The following is an 18,738-nucleotide window of genomic DNA, read 5'->3' on the forward strand; positions in this document are numbered from 1 at the left end:
TCAAAGATAGTCCGAGGTTCTCTAATGAGGTAGATAGTAGTTCAGGGCTGCTCTCAAGTTGTTGTTGCTCTACGTCCTGGTCTAGCACTCTGCTGGGAACACCTCAGTGCCCCAGAATGTGGTCAGGTTTAGGATTATTATTGTCACATGTCCCAAGGCACAGTGAAAAACTTTGTTTTGCATGCTGTTCAAATAGATCGGATGTACCATACATAGACACAATCAAGTCAAACTCAAGTACAACAAATAGAGAAAAGGGGAAAGTATAAAGTGCAGAATATAGTTCTCATCGTTGTGGTGTAGCAGTTCCATAGACAAAGTCCATTGGCCTCAATGGGGTAGAAATGAATCGGACAGTACCCCTGCTAATGGGCACTGTGTGAATCAAAGCCAAGGTTTCTCTGAGATGCCCTAAAGGGGTATTACATATACAATGACATTACCCCATATGACCAGACATGACTTGTGTTGCTTGGGAGTGCAAAGATGACTCCAAAGAGAAAGTAATTAACTAAACTTTTTATAGACACAAAATGAAAAGTCACCCATTCCTTCTCTCCAGAGATGCTGCCTGGCCCGCTGAGTTACTCCAGTATTTTGTGTTTATCTTCGGTTTAAACCAGCATCTGCAGTTCCTTCCTCCCTAAACTTTTTACAATGCAGAACAACCCAAAATAGTCCTATTCAAAGAAACATCAACAGTTTTATGCTGACGATAAGAAACAGCGCAATGCAGCTGAACTTTTGAAGTTTATCTTTATTCAACAACAGATGGATGCAACAAGGAACACAAATAGACACCTTGCAGCCTCCATGTGCTTCAGTGGCAAAAACAATGATCATTAAAGCTTTCTCCACCAGACTGGAACATTAATGTCAATGATGGAGCAAAACGAGACATTAATTGGCCTTTTTAATGAGCTGTGAGCTGGAAATTAATTTTCATTTGCACATCCCACAATGTTTCATTTATGCTGACAGGGCGATTTCAAGACTCAAAAGTGTTTTATTGTCATATGTCCAAGATAGAACAATGAAATTCTCACTTGCAGCAGCCCCTCAGAATATGCAAACATAGGGCATTAATATACCCTAAAACAATATAATAAATGAAAAGAGGTTCAGTATATATGCATATACTGAACGTATATGTGTGTATACGTGTAGCTATATGTGTTTAAGAAAGAACTGCAGATGCTGGAAAAGTCGAAGGGAGACAAAAATGTTGGAGGAACTCAGCAGGTGAGACAGCATCTATGGAGAGAAGGAATAGGCAATGTTTCGAGTCGAGACCCTGCTTCAGACTGAACATAAATATATATGTGTGTATATTTGGGTATGTGTATATATAACATACTGAACTTCTGTTTAATAAATGTGTGTGTTTATATTTATACACACACGTGCACACATACATACTGTACATATAAAAAACTAACAAACAATAAAAGTGCAATAATACCACTAATTGTCTTAGTTCAAAGCTTATTTGGAGTGTGTGCTCTTTTACACAGTTCTCCACCTTAAACAAGTTGCCTCAAACAAACCGCATGGCCAGGACTTTTAAAGTGGCATCAATGGAGTAAAATGTGAAGAAAGTCCCAGAACCTCTAATCCATTCTAATTTTATTCTCTCCATATTGTTACCAGATTCCCCCAGATTCTACCATTCATCTTCCAAGTAGAGGCAATTTACAGAGGGACAATTAATCAACAAACTCACACGTTTTGGGGATGTGGGAGGAAACCCACATGGTCACGGGGAGAACTTGCAAACTCCACACAGTCAGCACCCGATGTCAGGATCAAACCCGCTCTCTGGCGCTTTGACGCAGCGGCTCGACCAGCTGTGCTGTCCCTGGTGTCTGAAGAATAATTATTTGATTTCCTGAACTACGTAAGGGTCGGACGGAAGTTAAGATCTTGGGGTTCGGTGAAGAAACATTTTTGAAATTGGGCATGGCCAAGAATACAAATGTAACATTAATAGCCAGATCGCAAAATCTCGGCACGTTTCAAAACATATCTACCATATAACCATATAACAATTACAGCATGGAAACACGCCATCTCGACCCTTCTAGTCCGTGCCGAACATGTATTCTCCCCTAGTCCCATATACCTGCGCTCAGACCATAACCCTCCATTCCTTTCCCGTCCATCTAACTATCCAATTTATGTTTAAATGAACCTGCCTCCACCACCTCCACTGGAAGCTCATTCCACACACCCACCACTCTCTGAGTAAAGAAGTTCCCCCTCATGTTACCCCTAAACTTCAGTCCCTTAATTCTCAAGTCATGTCCTCTTGTTTGAATCTTCCCTACTCTCAATGGGAAAAGCATATCCATGTCAACTCTGTCTATCCCTCTCATCATTTTAAAGACCTCTATCAAGTCCCCCCTTAACCTTCTGCGCTCCAAAGAATAAAGACCTAACGTTCAACCTTTCTCAGTAACTTAGTTGCTGAAACCCAGGCAACATTCTAGTAAATCTCCTCTGTACTCTCTCTATTTTGTTGACATCCTTCCTATAATTAGGCGACCAAAATTGTACACCATACTCCAGAATTGGCCTCACCAATGCCTTGTACAATTTTAACATTACATCCCAACTTCTATACTCACTGCTCTGATTTATAAAGGCCAGCACACCAAAAGCTTTCTTTACCACCATATCTACATGAGATTCTACTTTCAGGGAACTGTGCACAGTTATTCCCAGATCCCTCTGTTCACCTGCATTCTTCAATTCCCTACCATTTACCATGTACATCCTATTTTGATTTGTCCTGCCAAGATGTAGCACCTCACACTTATCAGCATTAAACTCCATCTGCCATCTTTCAGCCCACTCTTCCAACTGGCATAAATCTCTCTGTAGACTTTGAAAATCTACTCCATTATCCACAACCCCACCTATCTTAGTATCATCTGCATACTTACTAATCCAATTTACCACACCATCATCCAGATCATTGATGTACATGACAAACAATAGTGGACCCGACACAGATCCCTGTGGCAACCCATTCGTCACTGGCCTCCAACCTGACAAACAACCATCCACCATTACTCTCTGGCATCTCCCATTCAGCCACTGCTGAATCCATCTTGCTACTCCACCATTAATACCCAACAATTGAACCTTCTGAACCAACCTTCCATGAGGAACCTTGTCAAAGGCCTTACTGAAGTCCATATATACAACATCCACTGCTTTACCCTCATCAATTTCCCGAGTAACCTCTTCAAAAAATTCAAGAAGATTAGTCAAACATGACCTTCCAGGCACAAATCCATGTTGACTGTTCCTAATCAGACCCTGTTTATCCAGATGCTTATATATATTATCTCTAAGTATCCTTTCCATTAATTTGCCCACCACTGACGTCAAACTAACAGGTCTATAATTGCTAGGTTTACTCTTAGACCCCTTTTTAAACAATGTAACAACATGCGCAGTACGCCAATCCTCCGGTACTAATCCCGTTTCTAATGACATTTTAAATATTTCTGTCATAGCCCCTGCTATTTCTACACTAACTTCCCTCAATGTCCTAGGGAATATCCTGTCTGGACCTGGAGACTTATCCACTTTTATATTTCTCATAAAGTGTCAGTACTTCCTCTTCTTTGAATCTCATAGTTTCCATAGCCACTCTACTTGTTTCCCTTACCTCACATAATTCAATATCCTTCTCCTTGGTGAATACCGAAGAAAATAAATTGTTCAATATCTCCCCCATCTCTTTTGGCTCTGCAGATAGCTGTCCACTCTGACTCTCTAATGGACCAATTTTATCCCTCGTTATCCTTTTGCTATTAATATAGCTGTAGAAACCCTTTGGATTTACTTTCACCTTACTTGCCAAAGCAACCTCATATCTTCTTTTAGCTTTTCTAATTTCTTTCTTAAGATTCTTTTTACATTCTTTATACTCCTCAGGCACCTCATTTACTCCATGCTGCCTATAATTATTGTAGATCTCTCTCTTTTTCCGAACCAAGTATCCAATTTTCCATGAAAACCATGGCTCTTTCCAATTTTTAAGATTTCCTTTCAACCGAACAGGGACATAAAGATTCTGTACTGTTAAAATTTCACCTTTAAATGTATTCCATTTCTCTTCCACATTTTTCCCATAAAACAAACTGTCCCAATTTACTCCTTTTAAATCATTTCGCACCTCCTCAAAGTTAGCCTTTCTCCAATCAAAAATTCAACCCTAGGTCCAGTTCTGACCCTCTCCATAATTATATTGAAACTAATGGTATTGTGATCACTGGTTCCGAACTGTTCCCCAACGCATACCTCTGCCACCTGACCCGTCTCATTTCCTAACAGGAGGTCCAGCACCGCCCCTTCTCCAGTAGGTACTTCTATGTATTGCTGCAAAAAACTATCTTGCACACATTTTGCAAACTACAACCCATCCAGCCCATTAACATGAACAAGGAATAAAGAGAAACTTTAATTCAAAGCTTTGTAAATACCGTTTCACACATCATTCATTGGACTACATTTATTTCGCACCATTTCAATGTCAATAATTCATGGGAACAATGTGCTTTTTAATCAAACTGAGAATTGCTATCCTGTTCAAAGTGTTTTAGCAACTGCAACACCAAATTTTAAATTATCTTGGATAGAGGTGGCAGCAAAATAAACAGGATTCAGCCTGTGTGTGCCCCCGTATACAGACACAAGTTAAGCAGAAATTGAAGCGGGTGTGTATCCTTTCTTTTTGCTTCTCCATTCAATAATTCTGTGCTGTATTCACTTTCTCACCCAATCACGTGATTCTCTTGGTGTCGCAAACCAAAATCTATCAATCCCAGTCTATTTTTATAGTCAAAGAGAAAGACAGGCTCTTTGGCCCAACTCATCCATGCCAACCAAGATGCCTCATTTAAGCATTTGCCCATGTTTGGCACATATCCATAAGACCATAATTCCATAAGACACAGGAGCAAAATTAGTCCATTCGGCCCATCAAGTTTACTCTGCCATTCGATCATGGCTGATCTATTTTTTCCTCTCAACCTCATTCTCTTTCCTTCACCCCCTGACCTTTGATGTCCTTCCCAATCAAGAACCTATCAATCTCTGCTTTATAAATAACCAATGTCTTGGCCTGCACAACCGTTTGTGATGATGTATTCCACAGATTTATCACTCTCTGGCTAAAGAAACGATTACTCATCTCCATTCTAATTGTATGTCCTTTTGTTCTGAGGCAGTGCCTTCTGGTCCTAGACACTCCCATTACTGGAAACATCCTTTCCACGTCCACACTATCTAGGCCTCTCATTATTTCTTTCCTAACCATGTACCTGTCTAAGTGTATTTTAAATACTGTTATAGTACCTCCTCTGCCCAATCTATACACCCATCAGCCTCTGTGTGAAAATATTGCCCTTCAGGTTCTTATTAAATGTTTCCCCTCTCACCCTATGAAGTAACATTTGATGTATAATCTGTAATTTATCATTCGATTTTTGGTCATCTCCAGGAAACTAACTGGCACGGTGTGAGGAGCCTGCGATAGTCATTCTTTCAAGGATATAATAACATGACTCCATTAACCTAATTGAGTAGATTGCGTTATCTTGTGTGGTTATCACACAACAACAGAGGAATGTTCAATGGATAATGGCAGCATGCAATTCATTCAAAATCGATTGTATAGCGAGATAATGATGTGATCAATCAGTTGCACCAAAATCACTTTGGGTATCGAGGCTTTTAACAGATGCCTAGAGGGTTTCCTAGAGTCTGTGAAATGTCTGTTTCTTCTATCAAAGAGCACAGAGCTTGAATCCCACCATCCAACCATCCAGAAATAAGACTTGCGGATTTGTAGGTTAATTGGCCTCTGCAAATTACCCCTAGTGTGTAGAGCGCAGATGTAAACGTGGGGTTAACATAGAACCAGTGTGAATGGGTGATGAATGGTCAGCATGGACTGGGTGGGCCAAGGGGGGCTGTTTCCATGCAGTACCTTTCAATCAAAGAACAGCAAACTGGCTGGAAGTGAGATGAGGTTTACACAGAGAAAATGCATCCGTTCTTTAAAGGATACATTCTCCACTACCTGCCTCCTATTTCAAGGCATAATTCATTCATTGTGCTTTATCAATCCTTGTGCCGGCTTTTGGCTTGTGTGCTGTCAGTGCAGATCTTTCATTTAAAAAAAAAACATCTCCTCTTCTTTTCCCCTGCCTGTGACATTAGGTTTTAGATGTAAGCGATAAATTCTTACTTTGTGACATTCTCAGCAAGATGTGCTCCGGGTTTTAGTTTAGTTTAGTTTAGAGATACAGCGAGGAAACGGGCCTTTTGTCCGCACTGATCAGCGATCCCAACACAGTAACACTATGCTACACACACTAGGGACAATTTTTACTTTTACACCAAGACAATTAACCTACAACCCCATACATCTTTGGAGTGTGGGAGGAAACTGAAAATCTCTGAGAAAACCCACGCAGGTCACGGGGAGAAGGTACAAACTCTGCACGGACAAGCACCCGTAGTTAGGTTTGAACCCGAGTCTCTGGCACTGTAAGGCTGAAGCTCTACCACTGTGCCACCATGCTGCCCTTCTGTAAACTAGTTTAATTCATCATCACCTTAGCTCAGAGTATTTTAATTTAGAGGATTTCAAGAATAGAGCCACTTCATTACACAGTGAATCAGCTTTACATGAGTTTTTAAAAACAGAGTTATCCCATGTGACTTGTATATAATTTTTTTTCACATGGTCTTCAGTATTGAGACTTGTCCTGGTAATTTAGGGAAGTATAAAGCTAATTTCCCCAGCCTCCAGTTTAATGGTACATTAATCTAACTCTCTCAGTGTCTACTAATGTTATGCTGCTATTGATTACTTCACTATTTTACAAAGAGTAATCTTTAACATTTGCTTATTAGCCAGGGATTTGCAAGTCAAGTTACATTCAACGGCCATTGAATTGTAGAACCAAAACTGATCTTAAAAGAATTGGTCATCTTCATTACATGAGTATAATACTAATTAAATGCAGAGGCCCAGAAAAAAATTATTATAATTTGAAACATTTGGATGGGATGATTAGTATGTTTGCAGATGACACTGAAGAGGGTGGTATTGCTAATGGCAAATGATGGTTATCAAAGGTTACAGCAGGATCTTGATCAGTTGGGCAAGTGGGCAGAGGAGTGGTTAATGGAGTTTTACACAGACAAATGTGAGGTGCTTCATTTTGGGATGTCTAACCAGGGCAGGACCTTGACTGTAAATGCCAGGGCTCTGGGGAGTGTTGTAGAGCAGAAGGATCTAGTAATGTAGACGCATAATTGCTTGAAAGTGGCATTGCAGGTAGATAAGGTGGACAAGAAGGATTTTGGCACATTAACATTCACCAGTCAGGGTATTGCCTATAGAAGTTAGGATGTTAGTTTACAGCTGGATAAGACGCATGTGAGGCCAAATTAGAGTAAGTTGTTTAGTTTTGGTCACTCTGCTAAAGCAAAGATGTTGTCAAACTGGAAATGATGCAGAGAAGATTTATGAGGAAGATGCCAGGACTTGAGGCCCTGAGTTACAGGAGAAGTTGGGCAGGCTCAACTTATTCCCTGGAACATAGGGAGATAAGTGATGACCGTATCACGTTGTAGAAAATCATGAGAGTCATAGAGTGATACAGTGTGGAAACAGGCCCAACTCATCCACACCGGCCAACAATGTCTCAGGTACAATAGTCCCACTTGCCTGCGCTTGGTCCTTATCCCTCTAAACCTGCCCTATACATGTACCTGTCTAATTGTTTCTTAAACAATGGAATAGTCCCAGCCTCAACAACCTCCTCTGGCAGCTTGTTGCAGATACCCACCACCCTTTGTGTGAAAAAGTTACCCATTGAATTCCTATTAAATCCTTTCCCCTTAACCTTAAACCTATATCCTCTGGACCTCGATTCTACTGCTCTGGGCAAAAGACATCTACCCGATCTATTCCTCTCATAATTGTGTACACCTCTATACGATCTCCCCTCATCCTCCTGCACTACATGGAATAGAGACCCAGCCGACTCAACCTCTCCCTATAGCTCACATCCTCTAGTCCTGGCAACATCCTCGTGAATCTTTTCTGAACCCTTTCAAGCTTGGCAATATCTTTCCTATAACATGGTGCCCAGAACTGAACACAATATTCTAAATGCAGTCTCACCAACGTCTTATACAACTGCAACATGACCTCCCAACTTCTATACTCAATACTCTGACTGACGAAGGGAGAGAGACGAGAGAGAATGGATAGAGTAGATGCATAGAGCGTATTCCTGGAGAAGTAAAAACAGGAAGCAGAGAACATAGGTTTAAGACAAAAGGGGAAAGATTGTATAAGAACCTGAGGGATAACTTTTTCACACAGAGGGTGATGGGGATAAATAGGGTAAATGCACAGAATCTTTTTCCCCGGAGTAGGGTAATTAAGAACCAGAGGTCGTAGGTTTAAGGTGATAGGGGAACGATCCTGCTTCAACTTCATGTAATTCTCTACCTGCCAAACTATCCACACAGAGACCTCAGCAGAAATCAACCCAAACACTTGCGCATGGACCCCTATGTATCTGGACTCAGCCCTCATCACAGATCAACCCCTCACATTTGCTCACCAGACTTCTGAGCATCTCCCATCCACCATTTCTGAGCCCCAGCCCCAGCCTCTGCACTGGTGAAGCACATGAGGGAAATGTCTTGGGCTCTCACCTACTACTGAACTTGTCATTAGACTATCCCCTGATGATTTCCAGGTCACCCTTTTAATATTCCAGAGTTAATTTTGCAGAGGCAGAACTTCAAGATGGAATGGTATATATCAGCCATCAGAACCTGCTGCCTCCCGGTTCGATCCTGACCTCGGGTGCTACCTGTGTGGAGTTTGCACATTCTCCCTGTGACCGCGTGGGTTTCTTCCTCCGGGCATGGGTGGAAATCCCGGGGGGAAGGGGAGAGGGGACGTCCCCCCTCTGTTTTTTGAGAAGTGGGGGATGATCCCCCCCAGGTTTTTGTATCCGGATTTTAAAACCCGGTGAAATCTCCGCTTTCCACGAGACAGTGGGGGGTGACTGCTGATCGAGGGAGCCGATTGGATGAGAGAGACGGCGGTCAGCGGCAATGGGGGCGGGACATGATGATTCAGTGTGGTGATTGGAGGAGGGAGGAGTAAGGGGGGGGGGGGATGGGACTGAGGATAGAGCGCTGTGATTGAAGGAGGGAGATGTGCCAAAACACTCTCGGCACAGACCTGCACCTCATCTGCAGCCAGGATCAATCCCGGCTCTCCGGCGCTGTCCCGTCCCCACCTGAGTGCCCCCCACACCCGGGTGGCCAAAGAGATCGGGAATCAGATGGGAGCTGTACCCCCAGGCCCACAGCCAGCACAGAAAATCAGCGCTAAACCCCGCTCAACTTCACCTGTCCCGCCGAGTTAACCTACAGCCCTGCCTGGACTTGCAGGAAATATGGCCCAGGTTTACAGCCAGCCCGGAGAAGCAGCGCTGGTGTCCCGTCAGTCCAGGCAGGGCTGTAGGTTAACCCAGCGAGACAGGCTTGACAGAGTAGAGCTGCATTTAGCGCTGGATTGAGCCTCCGAAGTCTCGCGCGCGTGTGTGTGCGAGTGTGCGCATGCGCGCGCGGCTGCCAAGAAATTGTGTCCCCCCTGTCCCCCGGTCCCCTCCATATTTTGGTAGTGATTTCCATGCCTGCCTCCGGGTGCTCCGGTTTCCTCCCATATCCCATGCAGGTTTGTAGGTTAATTGGCTTCTGTAAATTGCCCCTCGAGTGTATGGAGCGGATGACAGAGTGGGATAACATTGATTTTGTGTGAGCGGGTGATTGATTGTCAGTGTGGACTTGGCAGGCTGCCCTGTTTTAATGCCCTACCTTTCAATCAATCAATCAATAGATTCACTTATTTTTGACTCGTCAATTCAGTGACAGAAATGTGCTGCTGTATTGAATTGTGGACTCTGGATGAAACTTCCTATGACAATGACTCTGTCAATGTGAGAAGCATGCATTTGGTTAACAGCCTTGGGTTAATGCAACTGACTGTAAATGCTATGCTGTTTATCGACACTTTAATTATGTTGCCAGCATGCGCTCTTGGTTACCCTGGTAACCATTGTAATTACACAGACAAAAATAACGCCAATAATGTGTTCTGAGTTTGGGCTCAATTTTGTATTGTGAAATTATATGACCTTCCCATTGGAGACAATAACGCAATTGCTTGAATAAAAACTGTTCAACTGAATGCGCAAAGTTTGAAGTGTGTATTTGCGAGATTAGTTTAGTTTAGTTTAATTTAGTTTAGTCATAAGAAAGGTCATGAGGTCATAAGGAATAGGAGTAGAATTAGGCCATTTGGCCCTTCAAGTCTGCTCCACCATTCAATCATTAGTTTAGAGATGCAGCGTGGAAACAGGCCCTTCGTCCCACCGAGGCCTCGCCGACTAACGATCACCCCACACACTAGCACTATCCTACACACTAGAGACAATTTACAGTTTTACAGAAGTAAATCAACTTACAAACCCGTACGTCTTTGGAGTATGGGAGGAAACCGGAGCACCCAGCAAAAACCCACGGGGTCATAATTTAATACACCTCTATAAGATCAGCCCTCAGCATCCTAACCTTAACCTCCTAGCAGCCTGACCAATCTTGTGGCTTGTGCAGCACCCATATGAGTCTGAAGAAGGGTCTCGACTCGAAATGTCACCCATTCCTTCTCTCCAGAGATGCTGCCTGTCCCGCTGAGTTACTCCAGCATTTTGTGTCGACCTTCACCCGTATGATTGACCTCACTTGAAAAGTTTTTAACTTGAAATTATATGAACTGCTTAAACCATGCCCTTTACTTTTCGACTCCCATACCCCGGAGAAAAAACGGTGGCTATTCACCTTCTGGAGTCATGGAGTCGTAGAATCATGCAGTGTGGAAACAGGCCCTTCGGCCTAACTTGCCCACACTGACCAACATGTCCCATCTACACTCGTCCCATTTGCTTGCGTTTGACCCATATCCCTCTTAATCTTGTCCTATTCATGCACCTGTCCAAATGTTTCTTAAACGTTATGATAGTACCGATCTCAACTACTTCTCCAGCAGCTCGTTCCATACACACACAACCCTTCGTGTAAAAACGTTTCCCCTCAAGTTCCTATTAAATCTTTCCCCCCTTGCCTTAGCTATGTCACTCTTGATTTTACACACCTCTATAAAGTTACCCTTCGGCCTTATCAAGCATTTCCTCACAACTCAAACCCTCCAAATCTGATAGCGTGTTATTCCCTTTAACAAGTATTGGTACACTGTGGATGGCTCGATTATAATCATGTATCATCTTATGGTTAGCACATAACAAAAAGCTTTTCACTGTACCTCAGTGCACGTGGCAATAAACTAAACTAAACTAAAATAAACTAGAATCATGTGAATAACATGATTTTAAAGCAAATGAAAAACCAGAGGCTCCATTAATTTATTCAGAGCATTCGTGTTTTTTTTTAATTCAGAGTCCGTTCACAATTTCATTCTTTTATGCTTTTTTAAATTTACTGACATTTTCCAGCTGTGCTCATTGTGGAGGAGGTAATAGTTTCCTGCTGATTGTTTTCTTGTGTGGTCATTGGGACTGCTGGAGGTGGGAAGAGCTGGCGTTCAGCCATAATTCTGCTGGCCAGCAGCCGTCCGTTTTAAATTCGTTTTTTTCAAAATAGTTTTTAATGAGTCCTGTTTTTTGTTTGTAGGGGATAGGGTCTTTTTAATGTGGGGGGGGTAGGTGTAACTTTATTTCTAGGTCCCTACCTGGTCGGTGTGGCAGCCTTTTCTCCGGGCTGCCCGTCGACCCGTCCTCGTGGCCTACCAGCGGGCTTGGAGCGCTGTTTCCTGGCGGGGTCCACCCAGCACCTCGGCCTCGGCGGCGGCACAGCGTTGGAGCGCTGGAGCGGAGCGGAGTGGAGCGGGCGATGCCTTGCCTGGGTCGCCGCGCTGGAGCGACGTGCTGGAGCTCTGGCGAGCTGGACCGCCAAGAGCAACATCTCCGGGCTGCAGGGTCTGCGGAGCGAAGAGGCGGCATGCGGAGAGGCGGCAGTGCGGAGAGGCGGCGCCGACTTTTTCACTGGGAGCCTGGGAGCTCCAAACCGGCGCGGCCTTGGCGGCTTCGGCAGCCGCGGTCTCCAACCAGGGAGCGGCCGTTCCAGGTGGCCCAGCCGCTGAAAGGACTCTCCCGACTCCGGGGCAAGACCACCCAGTGAGAACGGCCAGGGACATCGGGCTTCCGTAGACGCAATTGCGGTGGCCTCAATAGGCCTGACTTTGGGGTGAACATGGGGTGGGGACTGGACTGTGTCTTCCCCCATAGTGCTATCCATTGTGGGGGGATGATTTTTTTTTTGTCTAATTGTAGTCCTGTAGGTCTGTGTCCAAGATGGCTGCCGTGAAGAGAGAGTGGGCGCTGGCGCGCTTTGGCTGCCGTGAAGAGAGAGTGGGCGCTGGCGCGCTTTGGCTGCCGCTGCTCTCTCTTCACACTGTGTTTTTGATTTTCTGTTTTTGGATTGAATTCCATTTTTAATTTGTGTCTCTGTGATGTCTTTATTACTTGTTTTATTCCGATTATATGTTTTTATTCCGATTACTATGTAAGGTGTCCTTGAGATGTCTGAAAGGCGCCCATTAAATAAAATTTATTATTATTATTATTATTATTATTATTATTATTATTATTATTATTATTATTATTCAATAGAAAATATTGTTCCCTGCTATCAGTTCATTGGGCATATTTATCCTATTAACTGGGTCATCTGGCTTGAATCCTTTCTGATATTCATTAAGCAACACAATGAGTTTGCAGTGATTCTTCTGCAACATAAACTACTCAAACAACAGACTGTGGCGAACACAGTGGGCGGCATGGTGGCGCAGCAGTAGAGCTACTGCCTTACAGCACCAGAGACCCGAGTTCGATCCTGATTATGGGTGATGTCTGTACGGAGTTTGTACGTTCTCCCCGTGACCCGCGTGAGTTTTTCCGAGATCTTCGGTTTCCTCCAACACTCCCAAGACGTACAAGTTTGTAGGTTAATTGGCTTGGTATGAATGTAAAATCGTCCCTTGTGTGTGTGAAATGGTGTTAGTGTGCGGTGATCGCTGGTCGGCGTGGATTCGGTACTGAGGTATGGTGAAACGCAAGCTATCCAAATGGATCAGGTATACCATACATAGACATGGTATGTCTAAACATAGATTTATATCTCTAAACTAAATAAAACTAAAACTAAAATGGATACAATCAGTTCAAACTCTCATAGGCTAGATCTGGGAAGAGCGTGCAAAGAATCGCCACGCTCCGACTTCATCTTGGTTGCCGTCACCACGGTAAGGAGTAAGAGGTTAGAGGGGATATCAGGAAGAATCTTCTCACCCGGTTGTAGGTTAGTCTGCACTGTAGATGAGGGAGGTGGATGCAGAGAATCTCACAGCAGCTGCACCATTGATAGTATGTGGAGACAGTAGGGATCAAAGTGGGAAGTAGGCAGCAAATGATTATTAATGCTAAATGCCACATCAAGGCATGTGTAGTCTGTGCCCTGAGGAATGGCAACGCTGATGCAAATTAACTCATTGTTGGACCCACACAGAGTCATTTTAATGTGGTGTTGGTTCTGGACAGGGGGTCTGGTTACATAAATTGTCACCTATTCATAATGACATCAACTTTTTCAATGATTTTAGTTGTTCCGTGATTTTAGTTTCGACTTTACTTTTAGCCATCAGAGTTTTAATAGCATCTACTTAATTTAGTTTAGTTTAGAGACACAGCATGGAAACAGGCTCTTTAGCCAACCGAGTCCGCACTGACCAGCAATCACTACATACACGAACATTATACTACACACTAGGAACAACTTACAATTTTTACTGAAACCAACTTACCTACAAACCAGTCTGAAGAAGGGTCTCGACCCAAAACGTCACCCATTCATTCGCTCCATAGATGCTGCTTCACCCGCCGAGTTTCTCCAGCATTTTTGTCTACCTTCGATTGTTCCAGCATCTCCTTCTTAAACATGCTTACAAACCTGTACATCTTTGGAGTGTTGGAGGAAACCAGAGAAAACCCATGCAGGTCACGGGGAGAACTCTGTACAGACTCTGTACAGACACAACCGATAATCAGGATTGAATCTTGGTCTCCGGCGCTGTAAGGCAGCAACTCTATCACTGCACCACCGTGCCGCCCTTTGTTCAGTGATTTTTATTTCCTCTTTATCAAACTCTTCTCCCAACCTGCTTACTCCTGAATATAAAGCGAGTCAGAGGAACAAAGGTCAGTCTCAAATTGGCTGATGGCTGAGAACATCATCAAATGTGTCACAGTTCATCCATTACAGTTTCATCAAAAAATCACTCTTGTTTATATTAATCACCAGCCAATGATTGCAAAATAAAGGATCTCTCGAGAATGAACTATTTTCGACACTTTAAAAATAAAAGCTACTCTGGTTAACTTAGGCTATAAGAAGGTTGAATACACTTGGATAGTTTTCTCTGAGAGGAGATGATAGAAAATTTTAAAATTAGGAGCGGAATAGATAGGGTAGACAATTGGAACCTTTTTCCCAGTAGGCTATGGGCTGAGCATCAAAAATGTGTCTAGAAATCAGTTTTTGTGACCCAAGTCACAGAACTACATGAAATTTTCGACAGATTTAGATGAAATATAATTGAGAAGGATGTCATAACTCATCATTGTCGAAAGTTGCACATTAATTAATTAACTAATTAGAAAATGAGATCGGGGAAGTAAGCGCCATCTATGCAGCCTATTTCCGTGTTGCAGTCCATTTAAACTATATATATATTATTATATATATATATATATATATACATTAATGGCAGGGGAGACCATCCCCTGTGGAGGGTCAGGCAGAGGCTACAAAAAACCCTCATCTCATATTCATTAAGTCTGCATAGACTTCAATTCATAACATTTCAACCTCTTCTTAATGTTAATGAGAATAACACTGTTACTACCATAGATAAATTAGTTCAAGTTCAAGTTCACGTACATCAATTCATTTCTACATAAACATCAGCCATTTCTTACCATTTCTCACTCCAATGGCAGCCTATAATGTGCAATGAATATTCCTCGGTTTTTCTCCCGTGGTCGGGGCCTGGAAACGGCCGCTACAGATGGCACTATGTACAGCCACTATGTACAGCCTCCCCCCCACCCCCGCCCCCCCAACACCTCCCTTTAAAATACTAAAAATACCCGAAATATTTCCGTTTTTTCTCTAACTTAATAAGAAAGTGCAAGTCTTGTTCTTGACAAGTTTCAGGGGTGATTTATATAATATATTTACACAATGTTTGAAAATTTTATTTTGTTCTGTGACTTGGGTCACGAAACACTGGAATAAAGCTCCTCGGCCCACAGCCTATAGGGAGTAAATGTCGGAGACTAGAGTGCAAAGCTTTATAGTAAGAGGGGCAATATTTAAAAGAGTTGTGCAGGGCAACTTTATTGCACAGAGAGTGGTGGATGCCTGGAAAGCACTTCCAGTGGGGACAGTACTTATCAGTAGTTGGCAACACAGTGGAGCAGCTGATAGAGCCACTGCCCCATGGCATCAGAAACCAGAGGTCGATTTGAGCAAGGAGGTCCTATTGCAGTTGTACAGGGCCCTGGTGAGACCGTACCTAGAGTATCGTGTGCAATTTTGGTCTCCCAGTTTGAGGAAGGAGATTCTTGCTATTGAGGGAGTGCAGCATAGGTTCACCAGGTTAATTCTCGGGATGGCGGGACTGACATATGACGAAAGAATAGGTCGACTGGGCTTGTATTCACTGGAATTTAGAAGGATGAGAGGGAATCTTATAGAAACATTTAAAATTATTAGAGGATTTGACAGGGTAGATGCAGGAAAAATGTTCCCGATGTTGGGGGAGTCCAGAACCAGGGGTCACAGTTTAAGAATAAAGGGTAGGTCATTTAGGACTGAAATTAGAACATTTTGCCCAGAGAGTTGTGAATCTGTGGAATTCTTTGCCACAGAAGGCAGACGGCCAATTCACTGGATGTTTTCAAGAGAGAGTTAGATTTAGCTTAGGGCTAAGGGAATCAAGGGATATGGGGAAAAATCCAGAATGGGGTACTGGTTTTGGATGATCAGCCATGATCGTATTGAATGGCGGTGCTGGCTCGAAGGGCCGAATGGTTACTGCACCTATTTTCTATGTTTCTATGTTTCTAAGTGGAGTTTGTATGTTCTCCTGTGGCCATGTGGGTTTCCTCCGGATGCTCCTGTTAATCCTGGCCAGATTGGAGAGACTAGGACTCTAAAATTGGGTAAAAGCTTCAGGGCTGCTCGGAGATTTGGTCAATTTGGAAGTGCTCTCTGTGGAACTGGGACAAACTGCAGTGGTGCCAGTTTGTCTAGAGTCTAGATCCAAGCTGCAGGAAAAGAATAAGAACATCTGCAGACCCTGTCAATTAGGTGCAAAATGCATCGAATGAATCCACTGCAAACCAGACAAACACCTTGTAAATAATTGTAGCTAATGTTGCAGAGTTACACTTTGCCGAATGTTGATTGGGTGAGGTATTGAGCCTTGTCTGGTTTTCTTGCAGATCAGGGTAAATGTTGCTATGTTTGCTTCCCTGAGAAGCCCTGTTTGAATACAATGTATTAGCTGCTGTATTATTGGGTTAGGGAAATGTCTGTTATGTATGGGATTAATCGATATCTGTAATTAGATTGCAAAGAGCCAACCCTATATGATTTGGCCCCTCAAGGTCCGGGGACCTATAAAAGTCCGCTACCACGAGGTCCCGCATCGATCTTCTGGGACAGCGCTTGGGACTGCGTGACCTTCTGGAGTGTCTCTGTTTGAGCGAGGCCTAGAGGACTTGATCAGGCAGATACGAGGATCAAACCCGCGATGGGATAGGTACAGTAGTTGAACTGTAATTGTGTTTTGTCAAAATAAAGATTAGTTGATCACGTGCTTGATACAGTGGTTTTTGACTGAAACTAGACTGGGGAGAAGTTTAGAACGAGCTATTTACACTCCGGTTTCCTTCCACAACCCAAAGATGTGCAGGTCTGTAGGTTAATTGGCCTCTATAGAGTGTAGGGAGTGGGTGGAAAATGACATAATGTAGTACCAGTGTGAACGGGTGATCGATGGCCGGCATGGACTCGGTTGGCCAAAGGGCCTGTTTCCAACCATATCTTTCGATTCAATTAAATCCAATTCAATTCAACAAACATTAGCCTTCAAATTTGTGCACTGAGACAGATTTTAACAAGTCAGTGGAAGAAAGATGCTTTGCCTTCTTTTGAGAAAACGGAATCTCAAAAAAAAAAAAAAGTTTTTTTGGAAGAAGAAAAATGTAAACAACACTCACAAGCGATTCAAGAGATTGATTATGAATTATTGCCACTAATCTGTCAGTTCATCTCCTCAGTGTGATTGCTATTTTATTTAATCAACTGCGTGTATGAACAATAAATCTGGCCACCATCTACAGAATAACTCAGATCTATATAATTATTATTTTTTATGGGATTAAAAAGATCTCATTTAAAATGCTGGAAAAATATCAGGTTTAATATTGCTCCTATCACCCAACCCCATTCCCCTTTTGCAGCCATTGAATTATTAATTGCAACATGTATTATTTTCAATGGTCTCCATTATGAGGAGATAGCTTTTAATAACGCCTCGTTTGGATGGCAGCGTTGTGAAGGTCAGACCTGCCACTGCGGGGTCGGGCAGCAATGGTGAGATTAATTGAGGTCAGTCTAAGGCAGATCATTTCAATTTGATCCCGTTCCTTGCTGGATTAGAGCACTACCTTGGCCCTGAAACCTTTAAGAGTGGAAACCTCATCTTGAAGTCAAATGGCGACTTTGCACTATGTCATGGGATCCCTTTGTGGCATGAAAGATGTTACAGAAAATGTAACTCGATGGAGATAAAATCACCTGACAAATGGCACCAGACGAGAGATAACATGTCAGATAAATCCTAGTGTGTTGGCAGTATTTTGCAAAGCAGCGCATAGATCCTTCAGGTTGCAATTTTTGAAACATCAAAGTAGGAAGTTACGGCACAGTATTTTCAATAATTATTTAAAGTAAACTACAGCAATAGATATAGAATAATCCAGCTAGATATTACTGATGTCAAATTTATCTTTTGGGACATTGTTGGCTCTTTGTTAGAATGAGTACATGGATAAACCATTGTATAAAAAAGGTAGCACTTTGGGAAAGGAAGTCGTACAACAAATATGTGTTGGAAGGAACTGCAGATGCTGGATTAAACCGAATATAGACACAAAAAGCTGGAGTAACTCAGCAAGTTATGCCCCCGTCCCACTTAAGAAACCAGAACGGAAACTTCTGGAGACTTTGCGCCCCACCCAAAACATCACCTATTCCTTTTCTCCAGAGATGCTGTCTAACCTGCTGAGTTACTCCAGCTTTCTGTGTCTATCTTGCAACAAATATGTTGATTGCGTTTCACCAATAATCCCAAATTATATTTAACAATCGATTTACCACTCTCTTTATAGAGTGGAGATAGAACGTAATGTACAGATCAAAACACAAGCTGGGAAGATGCAGCCTCAATGCATTCAACTGGTCTACTGGAGATGTCTA

The sequence above is a fragment of the Leucoraja erinacea genome, chromosome 26 (genome assembly GCF_028641065.1).
Source record: "Leucoraja erinacea ecotype New England chromosome 26, Leri_hhj_1, whole genome shotgun sequence".
Lineage (NCBI taxonomy): Eukaryota > Metazoa > Chordata > Chondrichthyes > Rajiformes > Rajidae > Leucoraja > Leucoraja erinaceus.